Below are 24,575 nucleotides of genomic sequence, written 5' to 3'. Positions count from 1 at the left end.
CAGCGAAATTGAGGTGTGACAACATTGTGTATTACGCCATTTCCTGTCGTGGACACTAGGCCGACCCACACAAGTGAGGTACCATTTTTCTCAGAAGATTTTGGGGAACACGGACGGTGTGGGAATTTGTTGATCCACGCCGATTCCAGAACTTTCCTCCACAGAAATGTGGGGAAAATGTGTTTTTTTTGACAAGTTTTAGGTTTGCAAGGGATTCTGGGTAACAGAACCTTGTGGGAGGCTATCAAGTCACCCCATCCTGGATTCCCCTGGGTGTCTAGTTTTGAAAAATGTATAGGTTTGCTGGGTTTCCATAGGTGCTGGTAAAGCTAAGGCTAAAAAACTACAGCTAGGCACTTTGCCAAACAAGGGTCATTTTTCACTGCGAAATTGAGGTGTGACCACGTTGCGTTTTGCGCCGTTTCCTGTCACGGACACTAGGCCGACCCACACAATTGAGGTACCATTTTTTGCGGAAGACTTTGGGGAACGTGGGGTGGGTGGGAATTTGTGGATCCATGCAGATTCCAAAACTTTCCACCACAGAAATGTGGGGAAATGTGGGTTTTTTTGACAATTTTGTTAGGTTTGAAAGGGATTCTGGGTAACAGAACCCCATGGTAGGCAGTCAAGTCACCCCATCCTGTATTCCCCTGGGTGTCTAGTTTTCCAAAATGTATAGGTTTGCTAGGTTTCCCTAGGTGCCGGCAGAGCTATGGTTCAAAAACTAAAGCTAGGCACTTTGCCAAAAAAGGGTCATTTTTCACTGCAAAATTGAGGTGTGACCACGTTGTGTATTACACCGTTTCCTGTCGCGGAGACTAGGTCGACCCACACAAGTGCGGTACCATTTTTCTGGGAAGATTTTGGGGAACGCGTGGTGGGTGGAAATTTGTTGATCCACGCAGATTCCAGAACTTTCCACCTCAGAAATGTGGGGAAAATGTGTTTTTTCAAAAAATAATTTAGGTTTGCAAAGGATTCCAGGTAACAGAACCTGGTGGGAGGCAGTCAAGTCACCCCATCCTGGATTCCCCTGGGTGTTTAGTTTTCAAAAACGTATAGGTTTGCTAGGTTTCCCAAGGTGCCGGCAGAGCTACGGTTAAAAAACTACAGCTAGGCACTTTGCCAAAACAGGGTCAGTTTTCACTGCGAAATTGAGGTGTGACCACGTTGCGTTTTGCGCCGTTTCCTGTCGTGGACACTAGGCCGACCCACACAAGTGACGTACCATTTTTCTCTGAAGACTTTGGGGACACCCGGGGGGAGGGAATTTGTGGATCGACGCAGATTCCAGAACTTTCCACCACAGAAATGTGAGGAAAATGTGTTTTTTTGATAATGTTTTAGGTTTGCAAGGGATTATGGGTAACAGAACATGGTGGGAGGCAGTCAAGTCACCCCATCCTGGATTCCCCTGGGTGACTAGTTTGCAAAAATGTATAGGTGTGCTAGGGTTCCCTAGGTGCCGGAAGAGCTAGGGTTCAAAAACGACAGCTAGGCACTTTGCCAAAAACGGGTCATTTTTCACTGCGAAATTGAGTTGTGACCACGTTGCGTTTTGCGCCTTTTCCTGTCGCGGACACTAGGCTGACCCACACAAGTGACATACCATTTTTCTCGGAAGACTTTGGGGAACACAGAGGGGTGGGAATTTGTGGATCCACGCAGATATCAAAACTTTCCACCACAGAAATGTGGGGAAAATATGATTTTTAAACAATCTTTTAGGTTTGCAAGGGATTCTGGGTTACAGAACATGGTGGGATGCAGTCAAGTCACCCTATCCTGGATTTCCCTGGGTGTCTAGTTTTAAAAAATGTAGAGGTTTGCTAGGGTTCCCTAGGTGCCGGCAGAGCTAGGGTTCAAAAACGACAGCTAGTCACTTTGCCAAAAAAGGGTCATTTTTCACTGCGAAATTGAGGTGTGAGCACGTTGAATTTTGCGCCGTTTCCTGTCGCGGACACTAGGCCGACCCACACAAGTGAGGTACCATTTTTCTCAGAAGGCTTTGGGGAACGCGGGGTGGGTCGGAATTTGTGGATCCACGCAGATTCCAGAACTTTTCACCACAGAAATGTGGGGAAAATTTGTTTTTTTGGACAATGTTTTAGGTTTGCAAGCGATTCTGGGTTACAGATCATGGTGGGAGGCAGTCAAATCCTCCCATCCTAGATTCCCCTGGGTGTCTAGTTTTAAAAAATGTATAGGTTTGCTAGGTTTCCCTATGTGCCGGCAGAGCTAGGGTTAAAAAACTACAGCTAGGCACTTTGCCAAAAAAGGGTCATTTTTCACTGCGAAATTGAGGTGTGACCTGTTGCGTTTTGCACCGTTTCCCGTCGCAGGCACTAGGCCGACCCACACAAGTGAGGTACCATTTTTCTCAGAAGGCTTTGGGGAACGCGGGGTGGGTGGAAATTTGTGGATCCATGCAGATTCCAGAAATTTCCACCACAGAAATGTAGGGAAAACATGGGTTTTTTGGACAATTTTTTAGGTTTGCAAGGGAATCTGGGTAACAGAACCTGGTGAGAGGCAGCTAAGTCACCCCATCCTGGATTCCCCTGGGTGTCTAGTTTTCAAAAATGAATAGGTTTGCTAGGTTTCCCTAGGTGCCGGCAAACCTATGCTGCCAAAACGACAGCTAGGCACTTTGCCAAAAAAGGGTCATTTTTCACTGCGAAATTGAGGTGTGTACTCGTTGCGTTTTGCGCCATTTTCTGTCGCGGGCACTATTCCAACCCACACAAGTGAGGTACCATTTTTCTCAGAAGGCTTTGGGGAACGCGGGGTGGGTCGGAATTTGTGGATCCACGCAGATTCCAGAACTTTCCACCATAGAAATGTGGGGAAAATGTGTTTTGTTTCACAATTTTTTAGGTTTGCAAGGGATTCTGGGTAACAGAACCTGTTGGGAGGCAGTCAAGTCACCCCATCCTGGATTCCCCTGGGTGTCTAGTTTTCATAAATATGTATGTTTGCTAGGTTTCCATAGGTGACGGCAGAGCTAGGGTTAAAAAACTACTGCTAGGCTTTTTGCCAAAAAAGGGTCATTTTTCAGTGCGAAATTGAGGTGTGACCACGTTGCGTTTTGCGCCATTTCCTGTCATGGACACTAGGCCGACCCACAAAAGTGATGTACCATTTTTCTTGGAAGACATTGGGGAACACAGGGGGGAGGGAATTTGTGGAATCACGCAGATTCCAGAACTTTACAACACAGAAATGTGAGGAAAATGTGGTTTTTGATAATGTTTTAGGTTTGCAGGGGATTAGGGGTAACAGCACATGGTGGGAGGCAGTCAAGTCACCCCATCCTGGATTCTCCTGGGTGCCTAGTTTAAAAAAAATGTATAGGTTTGCTCGGTTCCATAGGTGCCGGTAGAGCTAGGGTTCAAAAACTAAAGCTAGGCACTTTGCCAATAAAGGATCATTTTTCACTGCGAAATTGAGGTGTGACCACGTTGCGTTTTGCGCTGTTTCCTGTCGCGGACACTAAGCCGACCCACACAAGTGATGTACCATTTTTATTGGAAGACGTTGGGGAATGCGGGTGGGGTGGGAATTTGGGGATCCATGTAGATTCCAGAACTTTCCACCACAGAAATATGGGAAAAATGTGGTTTTTTGACAATTCTTTAGGTTTGCAAGGAATTCTGGGTAGCAGAACCTGGTGGGAGGAAGTCAAGTCACCCCATCCTGGATTCCACTGGGTGTCTAGTTTCCAAAATGTATAGGTATGCTAGGTTTCCCTAGGTGCCGGCAGAGCTAGGGTTCAAAAACTACAGCTAGGCACTTTGCCAAAAAAGGGTCATTTTTCACTGCGAAAATGAGGTGTGTCCACGTTGCGTTTTGCACCGTTTCATGTCGAAGGCACTAGGCCGACCCACACAAGTGAGGTACTATTTCTATCATAAGACTTTGGGGAACACGGGGTGGGTGGGAATTTGTGGATCCCTGAAGATCCCAGAACTTTCCACCACAGAAATGTGGGGAAAATGTGGTTTTTTGACAATTGTTTAGGTTTGCAAGGGAATCTGGATAACAGAACCTGTTGGGAAGCAGTCAGGTCACCCCATCCTGGATTCCGCTGGGTGTCTAGTTTTTAAAAATGTGTAGGTTTTCTAGGTTTTCCTAGGTGCTGGCAGAGCTAGGGTTCAAAAACTACAGCTAGGCACTTTACCAAAATAGAGTCATATTTCACGGCGAAATTGAGGTGTGACCATTTTGCGTTTTGCACCGTTTCCAGACGTGGACACTAGGCCGACCCACACAAGTGACTTACCATTTTTCTCAGAAGACTGTGGGGATTGTGGGGTGGGTGGGAATTTGTGAATCCACGCAGATTCCAGAACTTTCCACCACAGAAATGTGGGGGAAATGTGTTTTTTTGACAATTTTTTAGGTTTGCAAGGGATTCTGGGTAACAGAATCCCATGGGAGGCAGTCAAGTCACCCCATCCTGTATTCCCCTGGGTGTCTAGTGTTCCAAAATGTATAGGTTTGCTAGGTTTCCCTAGGTGCTGGCAGAGCTAGGGTTCAAAAACTAAAGCTAGGCAATTTGCCAAAAAAGGGTCATTTTTCACTGCGAAATTGAGGTGTGACCACGTTGTGTATTACGCCGTTTCCTGTCGCGGACACTAGGCTGACCCACACAAGTGAGGTACCATTTTTCTCTGAAGACTTTGGGGGACGCGGGGAGGGTGGTAATTTGTGGATCCACACAGATTACAGATTTTTCCACCACAGAAATATGGGGAAAATGTGTTTTTTTAACACTTTTTTAGGTTTGCAAGGAATTCTGGGTAGCAGAACCTGGTGGGAGGCAGTCAAGTCACCCCATCCTGTATTCCACTGGGTGTCTAGTTTCCAAAAATGTATTGGTTTGCTAGGTTTCACAAGGTGCCGGTAGAGCTAGGGTTAAAAAACGACAGCTAGGCACTTTGCCAAAAAAGGGTCATTTTTCACTGCGAAATTGAGGTGTGACCACGTTGCGTTTTGCGCTGTTTCCTGTCGCAGGCACTAGGCTGACCCACACAAGTGATGTACCATTTTTATTGGAAGACTTTTGTGAACGCGTGGTGGGTTGGAATTTTTGGATCCATGCAGATTCCAGAACTTTCCACCACAAAAATGTGGGGAAAATGTGGGTTTTTTGACAATTTTTTAGGTTTGCAAGGTATTCTGGGTAACAGACCCTGATGGGAGGCACTCAAGTCACCCCATCCTGGATTCCCCTGGTTGTCTAGCTTTCCAAAATGCATAGGTTTGCTACGTTTCCTTAGGTGCCGGCAGAGCTAGCGTTCAAAAACTAAAGCTAGGCACTTTAACAAAAAAGGGTCATTTTTAACTGCGAAATTGAGGTGTGACCACGTTGTGTATTATGCCGTTTCCTGATGCGGACACTAGGCCGACCCACGCAAGTGAGGTACCATTTTTATGGGAAGATTTTGGGGAACGCCGGGTGGGTGGAAATTTGTGCAGACACGTAGATTCCAGAACTTTCCACCACAGAAATGTGGGGAAAATGTGGGTTTTTTGACAATTTTTTAGGTTTGCAAGGGATTTTGGGTTACAGAACCTGGTGGGAAGCATTCAAGTCACCCCATCCTGGATTCCCGAGGGTGTCTAGTTTTCAAAAATGTATAGGTTTGCTAGGTTTCCCTAGGTGCCGGCAGAGCTAGGTTTAAAAAAACTACAGCTAGGCACTTTGCCAAAAAAGGGTCATTTTTCACCGCGAAAATGAGGTGTGAACACGTTGCGTTTTCTGCCGTTTCCTGTCGCGGACACTTAGCCGACCCACAAAAGTGATGTACCATTTTTCTTGGAAGACTTTGGGGAACTCCGGGGGGTGGCGAATTTGTGGATCCACGCAGATTCCAGAACTTTCCACCACAGAAATGTGGGGAAAATGTGTTTTGTTTGACAATTCTTTAGGTTTGCAAGGGATTCTGGGTAACAGAACATGGTGGGAGGCAGTCAAGTCACCCTATCCTGGATTCCCCTGGGTGCCTAGTTTTCAAAAATATATAGGTTTGATAGGTTTCTCTAGGTGCCGTCAGAGCTAGGGTTCAAAAACTACAGCTAGGCACTTTGCCAAAAACGTGTCTTTTTTCACGGCGAAATTGAGGTGTGACCACGTTGCGTTTTGCGCCGTTTCATGTCGCAGGCACTAGGCCGACCCACACAAGTGAGGTACCATTTCTATCAGAAGACTTTGGGGAATACGGGGTGGGTGGGAATTTGTGGATCCACGCAGATTTCAGAAATTTCCACCACAGAAATGTGGGGAAAATGTGTTTTTTTTTACAATTCTTTAGGTTTGCAAGGGATTCTGGGTAACAGAACCCCATGGGAGGCTGTCAAGTCGCCCCATACTGTATTCCCCTGGGTGTCTAGTTTTCCAAAATGTATAGATTGGCCAGGTTTCCCTAGGTGCCGGCAGAGCTAGGGTTCTAATACTAAAGCTAGGCACTTTGCCAAAAAAGGGTTATTTTTCACTGCGAAATTGAGGTGTGACCACGTTGTGTATTACGCCGTTTCCTGTCGCGGACACTAGGCCGACCAACATAAGTGAGGTACCATTTGTCTGGGAAGACTTTGGGAATGTGGGGTGGGTGGAAATTTGTTGATCCACGCAGATTCCAGAACTATCCACTACAGAAATGTGGGGAAAATGTGTTTTTAAAAACTTTTTTTAGGTTTGCAAAGGATTTCAGGTAACAGAACCTGGTGGGAGGCAGTCAAATCACCCCATCCTGGATTCCCTTGGGTGTCTAGTTTTCAAAAATGTATAGGTTTGCTAGGTTTCCCTAGGTGCCGGCAGAGCTACGGTTAAAAAAATACAGCTAGGCACTTTGCCAAAAAGGGTCATTTTTCACTGCGAAAATGAGGTGTGTCCACGTTAAGTTTTGCACTGTTTCCAGTCGCGGACACTAGGCCGACCCACACAAGTGATGTACCATTTTTCTCGGAAGACTTTGGGGAATGTGGGGTGGGTGGGAATTTGTGGATCCACGCAGATTCCAGAACGTTCCATCACAGAAATGTGGGGAAAATTTGTTTTTTTTGAAAATTTTTTAAGTTTGCAAGGGATTCTGGGTAACAGACCGCCATGGGAGGCTGTCAAGTCACCCCATCCTGGATTTCCCTGAGTGTCCAGTTTTCAAGAATGTATAGGTTTGCTAGGTTTCCCTAGGTGCCTGCAGAGCTAGGGTTATAAAACAACAGCTTGGCACTTTGAAAAAAAAGGGTACATTTTCACTGCGAAATTGAGGTGTGACCACGTTGCGTTTTGCGCTGTTTCCTGTCGCGGACACTAAGCCGACCCACACAAGTGATGTACCATTTTTATTGGAAGACGTTGGGGAATGCGGGTGGGGTGGGAATTTGGGGATCCATGTAGATTCCAGAACTTTCCACCACAGAAATATGGGAAAAATGTGTTTTGTTTGACAATTCTTTAGGTTTGCAAGGAATTCTGGGTAGCAGAACCTGGTGGGAGGAAGTCAAGTCACCCCATCATGGATTCCACTGGGTGTCTAGTTTCCAAAATGTATAGGTATGCTAGGTTTCCCTAGGTGCCGGCAGAGCTAGGGTTCAAAAACTACAGCTAGGCACTTTGCCAAAAAAGGGTCATTTTTCACTGCGAAAATGAGGTGTGTCCACGTTGCGTTTTGCACCGTTTCATGTCGAAGGCACTAGGCCGACCCACACAAGTGAGGTACTATTTCTATCATAAGACTTTGGGGAACACGGGGTGGGTGGGAATTTGTGGATCCCTGAAGATCCCAGAACTTTCCACCACAGAAATGTGGGGAAAATGTGGTTTTTTGACAATTGTTTAGGTTTGCAAGGGAATCTGGATAACAGAACCTGTTGGGAAGCAGTCAGGTCACCCCATCCTGGATTCCGCTGGGTGTCTAGTTTTTAAAAATGTGTAGGTTTTCTAGGTTTTCCTAGGTGCTGGCAGAGCTAGGGTTCAAAAACTACAGCTAGGCACTTTACCAAAATAGAGTCATATTTCACGGCGAAATTGAGGTGTGACCATTTTGCGTTTTGCACCGTTTCCAGACGTGGACACTAGGCCGACCCACACAAGTGACGTACCATTTTTCTCAGAAGACTGTGGGGATTGTGGGGTGGGTGGGAATTTGTGAATCCACGCAGATTCCAGAACTTTCCACCACAGAAATGTGGGGGAAATGTGTTTTTTTGACAATTTTTTAGGTTTGCAAGGGATTCTGGGTAACAGAATCCCATGGGAGGCAGTCAAGTCACCCCATCCTGTATTCCCCTGGGTGTCTAGTGTTCCAAAATGTATAGGTTTGCTAGGTTTCCCTAGGTGCTGGCAGAGCTAGGGTTCAAAAACTAAAGCTAGGCAATTTGCCAAAAAAGGGTCATTTTTCACTGCGAAATTGAGGTGTGACCACGTTGTGTATTACGCCGTTTCCTGTCGCGGACACTAGGCTGACCCACACAAGTGAGGTACCATTTTTCTCTGAAGACTTTGGGGGACGCGGGGAGGGTGGTAATTTGTGGATCCACACAGATTCCAGATTTTTCCACCACAGAAATATGGGGAAAATGTGTTTTTTTTAACACTTTTTTAGGTTTGCAAGGAATTCTGGGTAGCAGAACCTGGTGGGAGGCAGTCAAGTCACCCCATCCTTGATGCCCCTGGGTGTCTAGTTTTCAAAAATGTATAGGTTTGATAGGTTTCTCTAGGTGCCGGCAGAGCTAGGGTTAAAAAACTACAGGTAGGCACTTTGCCAAAAAAGGGTCATTTTTCACTACAAAATTGAGGTGTGACCACGTTGCGTTTTGTGCCGTTTCCTGTCGCGGACACTAGGCCGACCCACACAAGTGAGGTACAATTTTTATTGGAAGACTTTGGGGAACGTGGGGGGGTGGGAATTTGTGGATCCATGCAGATTCCAGAACTTTCCACCACAGAAATGTGGGGAAAATGTGTTTTTTTTGACAATTTTGTTAGGTTTGCAAGGGATTCTGGGTTGCAGAACCCCATGGGAGGCAGTCAAGTCACCCCATCCTGCATTCCCCTGGGTGACTAGTTTTCCAAGATGTATAAGTTTGCTAGGTTTCACTAGGTGCTGGCAGAGCTAGGGTTCACAAACTAAAGCTAGGCACTTTGCCAAAAAAGGGTCATTATTCACAGCGAAATTGAGGTGTGACAACATTGTGTATTACGCCATTTCCTGTCGTGGACACTAGGCCGACCCACACAAGTGAGGTACCATTTTTCTCAGAAGATTTTGGGGAACACGGACGGTGTGGGAATTTGTTGATCCACGCCGATTCCAGAACTTTCCTCCACAGAAATGTGGGGAAAATGTGTTTTTTTTGACAATTTTTAGGTTTGCAAGGGATTCTGGGTAACAGAACCTTGTGGGGCACTATCAAGTCACCCCATCCTGGATTCCCCTGGGTGTCTAGTTTTGAAAAATGTATAGGTTTGCTGGGTTTCCATAGGTGCTGGTAAAGCTAAGGCTAAAAAACTACAGCTAGGCACTTTGCCAAACAAGGGTCATTTTTCACTGCGAAATTGAGGTGTGACCACGTTGCGTTTTGCGCCGTTTCCTGTCGCGGACACTTGGCCGACCTATACAAGTGATGTACCATTTTTCTTCGAAGACTGTGGGGAACACGGGGTGGGAATTTGTGGATCCACGCAGATTCCAGAACTTTCCACCACAGAAATGTGGGGAAAATGTGGTTTTATTGACAATGTTTTAGGTTTGCAAGGGATTCTGGGTAACAGAACATGGTGTATGGCACTCAAGTCACCCCATCCTGGATTCCCCTTGGTGCCTAGTTTTAAAAAATGTATAGGTTTGCTAGGTTTCCCTAGGTGCCGGAAGACCTAGGGTTCAAAAACTACAGCCAGGCACTTTGCCAAAAAAGGGTAATTTTTCACTGCGAAATTGAGGTGTGACCACGTTGCGTTTTGCGCCGTTTCCTGTCACGGACACTAGGCCGACCCACACAATTGAGGTACCATTTTTTGCGGAAGACTTTGGGGAACGTGGGGTGGGTGGGAATTTGTGGATCCATGCAGATTCCAGAACTTTCCACCACAGAAATGTGGGGAAATGTGTTTTTTTTTGACAATTTTGTTAGGTTTGCAAGGGATTCTGGGTAACAGAACCCCATGGGAGTTAGTCAAGTCACCCCATCCTGTATTCCCCTGGGTGTCTAGTTTTCCAAAATGTATAGGTTTGCTAGCTTTCCCTAGGTGCCGGCAGAGCTATGGTTCAAAAACTAAAGCTAGGCACTTTGCCAAAAAAGGGTCATTTTTCACTGCAAAATTGAGGTGTGACCACGTTGAGCATTACACCGTTTCCTGTCGCGGAGACTAGGTCGACCCACACAAGTGCGGTACCATTTTTCTGGGAAGATTTTGGGGAACGCGGGGTGGGTGGAAATTTGTTGATCCACGCAGATTCCAGAACTTTCCACCTCAGAAATGTGGGGAAAATGTGTTTTTTCAAAAATAAATTTAGGTTTGCAAAGGATTCCAGGTAACAGAACCTGGTGGGAGGCAGTCAAGTCACCCCATCCTGGATTCTCCTGGGTGTCTAGTTTTCAAAAATGTAAAGGTTTGCTAGGTTTCCCTAGGTGCCGGCAGAGCTACGGTTAAAAAACTACAGCTAGGCACTTTGCCAAAAAAGGGTCAGTTTTCACTGCGAAATTGAGGTGTGACCACGTTGCGTTTTGCGCCGTTTCCTGTCGTGGACACTAGGCCGACCCACACAAGTGACGTACCATTTTTCTCGGAAGACTTTGGGGACACCCGGGGGGAGGGAATTTGTGGATCGACGCAGATTCCAGAACTTTCCACCACAGAAATGTGAGGAAAATGTGTTTTTTTGATAATGTTTTAGGTTTGCAAGGGATTATGGGTAACAGAACATGGTGGGAGGCAGTCAAGTCACCCCATCCTGGATTCCCCTGGGTGACTAGTTTGCAAAAATGTATAGGTGTGCTAGGGTTCCCTAGGTGCCGGAAGAGCTAGGGTTAAAAAACAACAGCTAGGCACTTTGCCAAAAAAGGGTCATTTTTCACTGCGAAATTGAGTTGTGACCACGTTGCGTTTTGCGCCTTTTCCTGTCGCGGACACTAGGCTGACCCACACAAGTGACATACCATTTTTCTCGGAAGACTTTGGGGAACACAGAGGGGTGGGAATTTGTGGATCCACGCAGATTCCAAAACTTTCCACCACAGAAATGTGGGGAAAATATGATTTTTAAACAATCTTTTAGGTTTGCAAGGGATTCTGGGTTACAGAACATGGTGGGATGCAGTCAAGTCACCCTATCCTGGATTTCCCTGGGTGTCTAGTTTTAAAAAATGTAGAGGTTTGCTAGGGTTCCCTAGGTGCCGGCAGAGCTAGGGTTCAAAAACGACAGCTAGTCACTTTGCCAAAAAAGGGTCATTTTTCACTGCGAAATTGAGGTGTGAGCACGTTGCATTTTGCGCCGTTTCCTGTCGCGGACACTAGGCCGACCCACACAAGTGAGGTACCATTTTTCTCAGAAGGCTTTGGGGAACGCGGGGTGGGTCAGAATTTTTGGATCCACGCAGATTCCAGAACTTTTCACCACAGAAATGTGGGGAAAATGTGTTTTTTTGGACAATGTTTTAGGTTTGCAAGCGATTCTGGGTTACAGATCATGGTGGGAGGCAGTCAAGTCCTCCCATCCTGGATTCCCCTGGGTGTTTAGTTTTAAAAAATGTATAGGTTTGCTAGGTTTCCCTATGTGCCGGCAGAGCTAGGGTTAAAAAACTACAGCTTGGCACTTTGCCAAAAAAGCATTATTTTCCACTGCGAAATTGAGGTGTGACCACGTTGCGTTTTGCACCGTTTCCCGTCGCAGGCACTAGGCCGACCCACACAAGTGAGGTACCATTTTTCTCAGAAGGCTTTGGGGAACGCGGGGTGGGTGGAAATTTGTGGATCCATGCAGATTCCAGAAATTTCCACCACAGAAATGTAGGGAAAACATGGGTTTTTTGGACAATTTTTTAGGTTTGCAAGGGAATCTGGGTAACAGAACCTGGTGAGAGGCAGCTAAGTCACCCCATCCTGGATTCCCCTGGGTGTCTAGTTTTCAAAAATGAATAGGTTTGCTAGGTTTCCCTAGGTGCCGGCAGACCTATGGTGCCAAAACGACAGCTAGGCACTTTGCCAAAAAAGGGTCATTTTTCACTGCGAAATTGAGGTGTGTACTCGTTGCGTTTTGCGCCATTTCCTGTCGCGGGCACTATTCCGACCCACACAAGTGAGGTACCATTTTTCTCAGAAGACTTTGGGGAACAAGGGGTACGTGGTTGCAAGCGATTCTGGGTTACAGATCATGGTGGGAGGCAGTCAAGTCCCCCCATCCTGGATTCCCCTGGGTGTCTAGTTTTAAAAAATGTATAGGTTTGCTAGGTTTCCCTATGTGCCGGCAGAGCTAGGGTTAAAAAACTACAGCTAGGGACTTTGCCAAAAAAGCGTTATTTTTCACTGCGAAATTGAGGTGTGACCTCGTTGCGTTTTGCACCGTTTCCCGTCGCAGGCACTAGGCCGACCCACACAAGTGAGGTACCATTTTTCTCAGAAGGCTTTGGGGAACGCGGGGTGGGTGGAAATTTTGGATCCATACAGATTCCAGAAATTTCCTCCACAGAAATGGAGGGAAAACATTGGTTTTTTGGACAATTTTTTAGGTTTGCAAGGGAATCTGGGTAACAGAAAATGGTGGGTGGCAGTCAAGTCACCCCATCCTGGATTCCCCTGGGTGCCTAGTTTTATAAAATGTATAGGTTTACTAGGTTTCCCTAGGTGCCGGAAGAGCTAGGGTTAAAAAACTACAGCTAGGCACTTTGCCAAAAAAAGGTAATTTTTCACTGCGAAATTGAGGTGTGACCATGTTGCGTTTTGCGCGGTTTCCTGTCGCAGGCACTAGGCTGACCCACACAAGTGATGTACCATTTTTATTGGAAGACTTTTGTGAACGCGGGGTGGGTTGGAATTTTTGGATCCATGCAGATTCCAGAACTTTCCACCACAAAAATGTGGGGAAAATGTGGGTTTTTTGACAATTTTTTAGGTTTGCAAGGTATTCTGGGTAACAGACCCTGATGGGAGGCAGTCAAGTCACCCCATCCTGGATTCCCCTGGGTGTCTAGTTTTCCAAAATGTATAGGTTTGCTAGGTTTCCTTAGGTGCCGGCAGAGCTAGCGTTCAAAAACTAAAGCTAGGCACTTTAACAAAAAAGGGTCATTTTTAACTGCGAAATTGAGGTGTGACCACGTTGTGTATTATGGCGTTTCCTGACGTGGACACTAGGCCGACCCACACAAGTGAGGTACCATTTTTATGGGAAGATTTTGGGGAACGCAGCGTGGGTGGAAATTTGTGCATACACGTAGATTCCAGAACTTTCCACCACAGAAATGTGGGGAAAATGTGGGTTTTTTGACAATTTTTTAGGTTTGCAAGGGATTTTGGGTAACAGAACCTGGTGGGAAGCAGTCAAGTCACCCCATCCTGGATTCCCGAGGGTGTCTAGTTTTCAAAAATGTATAGGTTTGCTAGGTTTCCCTAGGTGCCGGCAGAGCTAGGTTTAAAAAACTACAGCTAGGCACTTTGCCAAAAAAGGTTCATTTTTCACCGCGAAATTGAGGTGTGAACACGTTACGTTTTGTGCCGTTTCCTGTCGCGGACACTAGGCCGACCCACACAAGTGACGTACCATTTTTCTCGGAAGACTTTGGGGAACTCCGGGGGGTGGGGAATTTGTGGATCCACGCAGATTCCAGAACTTTCCACCACAGAAATGTGGGGAAAATGTGTTTTGTTTGACAATTTTTTAGGTTTGTAAGGGATTCCAGGTAACAGAACCTGGTGGGAGGCAGTCAAGTATCACCATCCTGGATTCCCCTGGGTGTCCAGTTTTCAAAAATGTATAGGTTTGCTAGGTTTCTCTAGGTGCCGGCAGAGCTAGGGTTCAAAAACTACAGCTAGGCACTTTGCCAAAAAAGGATCATTTTTCACTGCAAAACTGAAGTGTGACCATGTTGCATTTTGCGCCGTTTCCTGTCGCGGACACTTGGCCGACCCTCACAAGTGTGGTACCATTTTTCTCGGAAGACTTTGGGGAACACGGGCGTGTGGGAATTTGTTGATCCACGCAGATTCCAGAACTTGCCACCAAAGTATTGTTAGGAAAATGTGTTTTTTTTGGACAATTTTTTAGGGTTGCAAGTGATTCTGGGTAACAGAACCTGGTGGAAGGCAGTCAAGTCACCCCATCCTGGATTCCTCTGGGTGTCTAGTTTTAAAAAATGTATAGGGTTGCTAGGTTTCCCTAGGTGCCGGCAGAGCTAGGGTTAAAAAACTACAGCTAGGCACTTTGCCAAAAAAGGGCACTTTTTCACTGCGAAATGGAGGTGTGACCACGTTGCGTTTTGCGCCGTTTCTTGTCGCGGACACTAGGCCGACCCACACAAGTGAAGTACCATTTTTCTCAGAAGACTTTGGGGGACGCGGTGGGGGGGGAATTTGTGGATCCACACAGGTTCCAGAACTTTCCACCACAGAAATGTGGGGAAAATGTGTTTTGTTTGACAATTCTTTAGGTTTGCAAGGAATTCTGGTTAAACAGAACCTGGTGGGAGGCAGTCAAGTCACCCCATCCTGGATTTCCCTGGGTGTCCGGTTTTCAAGAATGTATAGGTTTGCTAGGTTTCCCTAGGTGCCTGCAGAGCTAGGGTTATAAAACTACAGATAGGCACTTTGAAAAAAAAGGGTACATTTTCACTGCAAAATTGAGGTGTGACCACGTTGCGTTTTGCGCGGTTTCCTGTCGCGGACACTAAGCCGACCCACACAAGTGATGTACCATTTTTATTGGAAGACGTTGGGGAATGCGGGTGGGGTGGGAATTTAGGGATCCATGTATATTCCAGAACTTTCCACCACAGAAATATGGGAAAAATGTGTTTTGTTTGACAATTCTTTAGGTTTGCAAGTGTTGGACAGGCCACGTGAAGGGCTTGCTCCCTCCCCGCATGACAGGGCCCGAGCCCCGGCCCTCCAGGTGTTACCCACAGAAACAACCCGCACCCCGTCCCCAGACGGGACTCCTGCCCCCGGACCTCTCTGTATCATGGGGCCGAACCACTACCGGCTCCCTCGCCCGGCCCGGCCGCCATCTTGGACACTGCACCACGAGGCCGCGTGGCCTCAGCTCGACCCTAACCCTGGGCCTGGCCAGGCCCCGACATCCCGGCACCACCATCCACCCAGGAGGTGAACGGACCACTTGGCAGGTCGATGGGAGAAAGAAGTGTCGATGGCTCTCCCCCGCCAGGTGCCGATCGCCCCCCCCAGCTCCCCCGGGCGCTGGCTCCACCCCCCTGCTGGGTGTCTGGACTCCCTCATCCCGGACCTCCCGACCTCCAAGTGCGAAGGTCCGGACATCAAAGGGCACCAGACCTATAACTGGGGCAGCTCCAGAGCAGGAAGGCAGTTGTATCCTGGAGTCGAGAGACACCGTGAAGAACTCATCCCTGACGGACTACAGGTGCTGCCGTAGCCCTGCCTTGCGAACTATCGTCCTGCCTGCTGGCGCTGCCGTGGCCTTCTGCATCCTCCATCCTCGTCGGGACCTGCTGGCGCTGCCGCGGACCGTTGTAACTACCACCTTCACTGGGACCTGCTGGCGCTGCCGCGGACCGTTGTAACTACCACCTTCACTGGGACCTGCTGGCGCTGCCGCGGACCGTTGTAACTACCACCTTCACTGGGACCTGCTGGCGCTGCCGCGGACCGTTGTAACTACCACCTTCACCGGGACCTGCTGGCGCCGCCGCGGCCCGTCCATCTAGAACGCCGAGCTCGAGGATTGTGAGCTATCCATCATACCATCTCAGCTACCAGATTGGTAACAAGACTGTCCCGCTACCCCCTTTCCCAACCAAGAGACTAGAATCGAGGGGACCCCTGAGTCCTGACCTCCTTGTACCATTCTATCGTACCTAAAGATTGCTTATAAAGAACGTCAAAACCTTATCTTTGTGTGGTGTACATCTGTGGGGGGGAAGTTACTCGTCTGTACGATCGCTGGAGACGGCTCTCCCCGGAGACCTCTCCCCTTGTCCTCGGCCGACCCTCCCGGTCCGTCTAACAGCAAGGAATTCTGGGTAGCAGAACCTGGTGGGAGGAAGTCAAGTCACCCCATCCTGGATTCCACTGGGTGTCTAGTTTCCAAAATGTATAGGTATGCTAGGTTTCCCTAGGTGCCGGCAGAGCTAGGGTTCAAAAACTACAGCTAGGCACTTTGCCAAAAAAGGGTCATTTTTCACTGCGAAAATGAGGTGTGTCCACGTTGCGTTTTGCACCGTTTCATGTCGAAGGCACTAGGCCGACCCACACAAGTGAGGTACTATTTCTATCATAAGACTTTGGGGAACACGGGGTGGGTGGGAATTTGTGGATCCCTGAAGATCCCAGAACTTTCCACCACAGAAATGTGGGGAAAATGTGGTTTTTTGACAATTGTTTAGGTTTGCAAGGGAATCTGGATAACAGAACCTGTTGGGAAGCAGTCAGGTCACCCCATCCTGGATTCCGCTGGGTGTCTAGTTTTTAAAAATGTGTAGGTTTTCTAGGTTTTCCTAGGTGCTGGCAGAGCTAGGGTTCAAAAACTAAAGCTAGGCAATTTGCCAAAAAAGGGTCATTTTTCACTGCGAAATTGAGGTGTGACCACGTTGTGTATTACGCCGTTTCCTGTCGCGGACACTAGGCTGACCCACACAAGTGAGGTACCATTTTTCTCTGAAGACTTTGGGGGACGCGGGGAGGGTGGTAATTTGTGGATCCACACAGATTCCAGATTTTTCCACCACAGAAATATGGGGAAAATGTGTTTTGTTTGACAATTCTTTAGGTTTGCAAGGGATTCTGGGTAACAGAACATGGTGGGAGGCAGTAAAGTCACCCCATCCTTGATGCCCCTGGGTGTCTAGTTTTCAAAAATGTATAGGTTTGATAGGTTTCTCTAGGTGCCGGCAGAGCTAGGGTTCAAAAACTACAGGTAGGCACTTTGCCAAAAAAGAGTAATTTTTCACTGCGAAATTGAGGTGTGACCACGTTGCGTTTTGCGCCGTTTCCTGTCGCAGGCTCTAGGCCGACCCACACAAGTGAGGTACCATTTCTATCAGAAGACTTTGGGGAACACTGGGTGAGTGGGAATTTGTGGATCCGTGAAGATTCCAGGACTTTCCACCACAGAAATGTGGGGAAAATGTGGCTTTTTTGACAATTGTTTAGGTTTGCAAGGGAATCTGGATAACAGAACCTGTTGGGAGGCAGTCAGGTCACCCCATCCTGGATTCCTCTGGGTGTCTAGTTGTCAAAAATGTGTAGGTTTTCTAGGTTTTCCTAGGTGCTGGCAGAGCTAGGGTTCAAAAACTACAGCTAGGCGCTTTGCCAAAAAAGGGTCATTTTTCACTGCGAAATTCAGGTGTGACCACGTTGCGTTTTGCACCGTATCCAGTCGCGGACACTAGGCCAACCCACACAAGTGACGTACCATTTTTCTCGGAAGACTGTGGGGTAGGTGGGAATTTGTGGATCCACACAGATTCCAGAACTTTCCACCACAGAAATGTGGGGAAAATGTGTTTTGTTTTTACACTTTTTTAAGGTTGCAAGGAATTCTGGGTAGCAGAACCTGGTGGGAGGCAGTCAAGTCACCCCAACCTGGATTCCACTGGGTGTCTAGTTTTCAAAAATGTATTGGTTTGCTAGGTTTCACAAGGTGCCGGTAGAGCTAGGGTTAAAAAACGACAGCTAGGCACTTTGCCAAAAAAGGGTCATTTTTCACTGCGAAATTGAGGTGTGACCACGTTGCGTTTTGCGCCGTTTCATGTCGAAGGCACTAGGCCGACCCACACAAGTGAGGTACTATTTCTATCATAAGACTTTGGGGAACACGGGGTGGGTGGGAATTTGTGGATCCCTGAAGATCCCAGAACTTTCCACCACAGAAATGTGGGGAAAATGTGGTTTTTTGACAATTGTTTAGGTTTGCAAGGGAATCTGGATAACAGAACCTGTTGGGAAGCAGTCAGGTCACCCCATCCTGGATTCCACTGGGTGTCTAGTTTTTAAAAATGTGTAGGTTTTCTAGGTTTTCCTAGGTGCTGGCAGAGCTAGGGTTCAAAAACTAAAGCTAGGCAATTTGCCAAAAAAGGGTCATTTTTCACTGCGAAATTGAGGTGTGACCACGTTGTGTATTACGCCGTTTCCTGTCGCGGACACCAGACTGACCCACACAAGTGAGGTACCATTTTTCTCTGAAGACTTTGGGGGACGCGGGGAGGGTGGTAATTTGTGGATCCACACAGATTCCAGATTTTTCCACCACAGAAATATGGGGAAAATGTGTTTTTTTTAACACTTTTTTAGGTTTGCAAGGAATTCTGGGTAGCAGAACCTGGTGAGAGGCAGTCAAGTCACCCCATCCTGGATTCCACTGGGTGTCTAGTTTCCAAAAATGTATTGGTTTGCTAGGTTTCACAAGGTGCCGATAGAGCTAGGGTTAAAAAACGACAGCTAGGCACTTTGCCAAAAAAGGGTCATTTTTCACTGCGAAATTGAGGTGTGACCACGTTGCGTTTTGCGCAGTTTTCTGTCGCTGACACTAGGCCGACCCACACAAGTGATGTACCATTTTTATTGGAAGACGTTGGGGAACGCGGGCGGGGTGGGAATTTGGGGATCCACGTAGATTCCAGAACTTTCCACCACAGAAATGTGGGGAAAATGTGTTTTGTTTGACAATTCTTTAGGTTTGCAAGGGATTCTGGGTAACAGAACATGGTGGGAGGCAGTAAAGTCACCCCATCCTTGATGCCCCTGGGTGTCTAGTTTTAAAAAATGTATAGGTTTGATAGGTTTCTCTAGGTGCCGGCAGAGCTAGGGTTCAAAAACTACAGGTAGGCACTTTGCCAAAAAAGAGTAATTTTTCACTGAGAAATTGAGGTGGGACCACGTTGCGTTTTGCGCCGTTTCCTGTCGCAGGCTCTAGGCCGACCCACACAAGTGAGGTACCATTTCTATCAGAAGACTTTGGGGAACACTGGGTGAGTGGGATTTTGTGGATCCGTGAAGATTCCAGGACTTTCCACCACAGAAATGTGGGGAAAATGTGGCTTTTTTGACAATTGTTTAGGTTTGCAAGGGAATCTGGATAACAGAACCTGTTGGGAGGCAGTCAGGTCACCCCATCCTGGATTCCTCTGGGTGTCTAGTTGTCAAAAATGTGTAGGTTTTCTAGGTTTTCCTAGGTGCTGGCAGAGCTAGGGTTCAAAAACTACAGCTAGGCGCTTTGCCAAAAAAGGGTCATTTTTCACTGCTAAATTCAGGTGTGACCACGTTGCGTTTTGCACCGTATCCAGTCGCGGACACTAGGCCAACCCACACAAGTGACGTACCATTTTTCTCGGAAGACTGTGGGGACTGTGGGGTAGGTGGGAATTTGTGGATCCACACAGATTCCAGAACTTTCCACCACAGAAATGTGGGGAAAATGTGTTTTGTTTTTACACTTTAAGGTTGCAAGGAATTCTGGGTAGCAGAACCTGGTGGGAGGCAGTCAAGTCACCCCAACCTGGATTCCACTGGGTGTCTAGTTTTCAAAAATGTATTGGTTTGCTAGGTTTCACAAGGTGCCGGTAGAGCTAGGGTTAAAAAACGACAGCTAGGCACTTTGCCAAAAAAGGGTCATTTTTCACTGCGAAATTGAGGTGTGACCACGTTGCGTTTTGTGCCGTTTTCTGTCGCGGACACTAGGCCGACCCACACAAGTGAAGTACCATTTTTATTGGAAGACGTTGGGGAACGTGGGCGGGGTGAGAATTTGGGGATCCACGTAGATTCCAGAGCTTTCGACCACAGAAATGTGGGGAAAATGTGTTTTGTTTGACAATTCTTTAGCTTTGCAAGGGATTCTGGGTAACAGAACATTATGGGAGGCAGTCAAGTCACCCCATCCTGGATTCCCCTGGGTGTCTAGTTTTAATAAATGTATAGGTTTGATAGTTTTCTCTAGGTGCCGGCAGAGCTAGGGTTAAAAAACTACAGCTAGGCACTTTGCCAAAAAAGGGTCATGATTCACTGCGAAATTGAGGTGTGACCACGTTGCGTTTTGCACCGTTTCCTGTCGCAGGCACTAGGCCGACCCACACAAGTGATGTACCATTTCTATCAGAAGACTTTGGGGAACACGGGGTGGGTGGGAATTTGTTGATCCGTGAAGATTCCAGAAGTTTCAACCACAGGGGGAAAATGTGTTTTTTTGACAATTGCTTAGGTTTTCAAGGGAATCTGGGTAACAGAACCTGTTGGGAGGAAGTCAGGTCACTCCATCCTGGATTCCTCTGGGTGTCTAGTTTTCAAAAATGTATAGGTTTGATAGGTTTCTATAGGTGCCGGCAGAGCTAGGGTTAAAAAACTACAGCTAGGCACTTTGCCAAAAAAGGGTCATTTTTCACTGCGAAATTGAGGTGTGACCACGTTGTGTATTACGACGTTTCCTGTCGCGGACACTTGGCCGACCCACACAAGTGAGGTACCATTTGTCTCTGAAGACTTTGGGGGACGCAGGGGGAGGTGGAAATTTATGGATCCACACAGATTCCAGAACTTTCCACCACAGAAATGTGGGGAAAATGTGGTTTTTTTTACACTTTTTTAGGATTGAAAGGAATTCTGGGTAGCAGAACCTGGTGGGAGGCAGTCAAGTCACCCCATCCTAGATTCCACTGGGTGTCTAGTTTCCAAAAATGTATTGGTTTGCTAGGTTTCACAAGGTGCCGGTTGAGCTAGGGTTAAAAAACTACAGCTAGGCATTTTGCCAAAAAAGGGTCATTTTTCACTGCGAAATTGAGGTGTGATCACGTTGCGTTTTGCGTCATTTCCTGTCGCAGGCACTAGGCCGACCCACACAAGTGATTTACCTATTTTTATTGGAAGACGTTGGGGAACGCGGGGTGGGTGGAAATTTGTGGATCCACATAGATTCCAGAACTTTCCACCACAGAAATGTGGGGATAATGTGTTTTTTTTGACAATTTGTTAGGTTTGCAAGGTATTCTGGGTAACGGAACCTGGTGGGAAGCAGTCAAGTCACCCCATCCTGGATTTCCCTGGGTGTCCAGTTTTCAAGAACGTATAGGTTTGCTAGGTTTCCCTAGGTGCCTGCAGAGCTAGGGTTAAAAAACTACAGTTAGACACTTTGCAAAAAAAGGGTACATTTTCACTGCGAAATTGAGGTGTGACCACGTTGCGTTTTGCGCTGCTTCCTGTTGCGGACACTAGGCCGACCCTCACAAGTGATGTACCATTTCTATTGGAAGACGTTGGCGAATGTGGGCAGAGTGGGAATTTGGGGATCCACGTAGATTCCAGAACTTTCCACCACAGAAATGTTAGGAAAATGTGTTTTTTTGACAATTCTTTAGGTTTGCAAGGGTTTCTGCGTAACAGAACATGGTGGGAGGCAGTCAAGTCAACCCATCCTGGATTCCCCTGGGTGCCTAGTTTTCAAAAATGTATAGGTTTGATAGGTTTCTATAGGTGCCGGCAGAGCTAGGGTTAAAAAACTACAGCTAGGCACTTTGCCAAAAAAGGGTAATTTTTCACTGCGAAATTTAGGTGTGACCACGTTGCGTTTTGCACCGTTTGCAGTCGCGGACACTAGGACGACCCACACAAGTGACGTACCATTTTTCTCGGAAGACTTTGGGGAATGTGGGGTGGGTGGGAATTTGTGGATCCACGCAGATTCCAGAACTTTCCACCACAGGAATGTGGAGAAAATGTGGGTTTTTTGACAATTGTTTAGGTTTGCAAAGGATTCTGGGTAACAGAACCCCATGGGAGGCTGTCAAGTCAACCCATCCTGTATTCCCCTGTGTGTCTAGTTTTCCAAAATGTATAGGTTTGCTAGGTTTCCCTAGGTGCCGGAAGAGCTAGGGTTCAAAAACTAAAGCTAGGCACTTTGCCAAAAAAGGGTCATTTTTCACTGCGAAATTGAGGTGTGACCACGTTGTGTATTACGCCGTTTCCTGTCGCGGACACTAGGCCGACCCACACAAGTGAGGTACCATTTGTCTCTGAAGACTTTGGAGGGACGCGGGGGGAGGTGGAAATTTATGGATCCACACAGATTCCAGAACTTTCCACCACAGAAATGTGGGGAAAATGTGTTTTTTTTACACTTTTTTAGGATTGAAATGAATTCTGGGTAGCAGAACCTGGTGGGAGGCAGTCAAGTCACCCCATCCTAGATTCCACTGGGTGTCTCGTTTCCAAAAATGTATTGGTTTGCTAGGTTTCACAAGGTGCCGGTTGAGCTAGGGTTAAAAAACTACAGCTAGGCATTTTGCCAAAAAAGGGTCATTTTTCACTGCGAAATTGAGGTGTGATCACGTTGCGTTTTGCGCCGTTTCCTGGCGCGGACACTAGGCCGACCCACACAAATGACTTACCATTTTTCCCGGAAGACTTTGGGGAACACGGGGGGGGTGGGAATTTGTGGATCCACGCAGATTCCAGAACTTTCCACCACAGAAATGTAGGGAAAATGTGTTTTTTTGAAAATGTTTTAGGTTTGCAAGGGATTATGGGTAATCGAACATGGTGGGAGGGAGTCAAGTCACCCCATCCTGGAATCCCCTGGGTGCCTAGTTTTCAAAAATGTATAGGTTTGCTAGGTTGTCCGTGGTGCCGGAAGAGCTAGGGTTCAAAAACTACAGCTATGCACTTTGCCAAAAAAGGGTAATTTTTCACTGCGAAATTGAGGTGTGACCACGTTTCGTTTTGCGCCATTTCCTGTCAAAGGCACTAGGCCGACCCACACAAGTGAGGTACCATTTTTATCGGAAGACGTTGGGGAACGCGGGGTGGGTGGGAATTTGTGGATCCACGCAGATTCTAGAACTTTCCACCACAGAAATGTGGGGAGAATGTGGGTTTTTTGACAATTTTGTAGGTATTCAAGGGAATCTGGGTAACAGAACCTGGTGGGAGGCAGCTTAGTCACCCCATCCTGGATTCCCCTGGGTGTCTAGTTTTTAAAAATATGTAGGTTTGCTTGGTTTCCCTAGGTGACAGCAGAGCTAGGGTTCTAAAACTACAGCTAGGCACTTTGCCAAAAAAGGGTCATTTTTCACTGCGAAATTGAGGTGTGACCACGTTGCGTTTTGCGCCGTTTGTCGCAGACACTAGGCCGACCCACACAAGTGACATACCATTTTTCTCGGAAGACTTTGGGGAACACAGGGGGGGGGGTGGAAATTTGTGTATCCACGCAGATTCCAGAACTTTCCACTACAGAAATGTGAGGAAAATGTGGTTTTTTGACAATGTTTTAGGTTTGCAAGGGATTATGGGTAACAGAACATGGTGAGAGGCAGTCAAGTCACCCCATCCTGGATTCCCCTGGGTGCCAAGTTTTAAAAAATGTATAGGTGTGCTACGTTTCCCTAGGTGCCGGCAGACCTATGGTTCAAAAACTACAGTTAGGCACTAAGCCAAAAAAATGGTCATTTTTCACTGCGAAATTGGGGTGTGACTACGTTGCGTTTTGCGCCGTTTCCTGTCGCGGACACTAGGCCGACCCACACAAGTGACATACCATTTTTCTAGGAAGACTTTGGGGAACACGGGGGATGGGAATTTGTGGATCCACGCAGATTCCAGAACTTTCCACCTCAGAAATGTGGGGAAAATGTATTTCTTTGACAATTTTTTAGGTTTGCAAGCGATTCTGGGTAACAGACCCTGATGGGAGGCAGTCAAGTCACCCCATCCTAGATTCCCCTGGGTGTCTAGTTTTAATAAATGTGTAGGTTTGCTAGTTTTCCCACATTGCCGGAAGAGCTAGGGTTCAAAAACTACAGCTAGGCATTTTGCCAAAAAAGGGTAATTTTTCACTGTGAAATTGAGGTGTGACCACGTTGCGTTTTGCGCCATTTCCTGTCGCAGGCACTAGGCCGACACACACAAGTGAGGTACCATTTTTATTGGAAGACGTTGGGGAACGCGGGGTGGGTGGGAATTTGTGGATCCACGCAGATTCCAGAACTTTCCACCACAGAAATGTGGGGAAAATGTGTTTTGTTTGACAATTCTTTAGGTTTGCAAGGGATATTGGGTTACAGAACATGGTGGGAGGCAGTCAAGTCACCCCATCCTAGATTCCCCTGGGTGTCTAGTTTTAATAAATGTGTAGGTTTGATAGGTTTCTCTAGGTGCCGGCAGAGCTAGGGTTAAAAAACTACAGCTAGGCACTTTGCCAAAAAAGGGTCATGTTTCACTGCGAAATTGAGGTGTAACCACGTTGCGTTTTGCACCGTTTCCTGTCGCAGGCACTCGGCCGACCCACACAAGTGAGGTACCATTTCTATCAGAAGACTTTGGGGGACACGGGGTGGGTGGGAATTTGTGGATCCGTGAAGATTCCAGAACTTTCCACCACAGAAATGTGGGGAAA

This window comes from Triturus cristatus, chromosome 1_1 (assembly GCF_964204655.1).
Source record: "Triturus cristatus chromosome 1_1, aTriCri1.1, whole genome shotgun sequence".
Lineage (NCBI taxonomy): Eukaryota > Metazoa > Chordata > Amphibia > Caudata > Salamandridae > Triturus > Triturus cristatus.
This window is presented reverse-complemented; position numbering follows the sequence as displayed.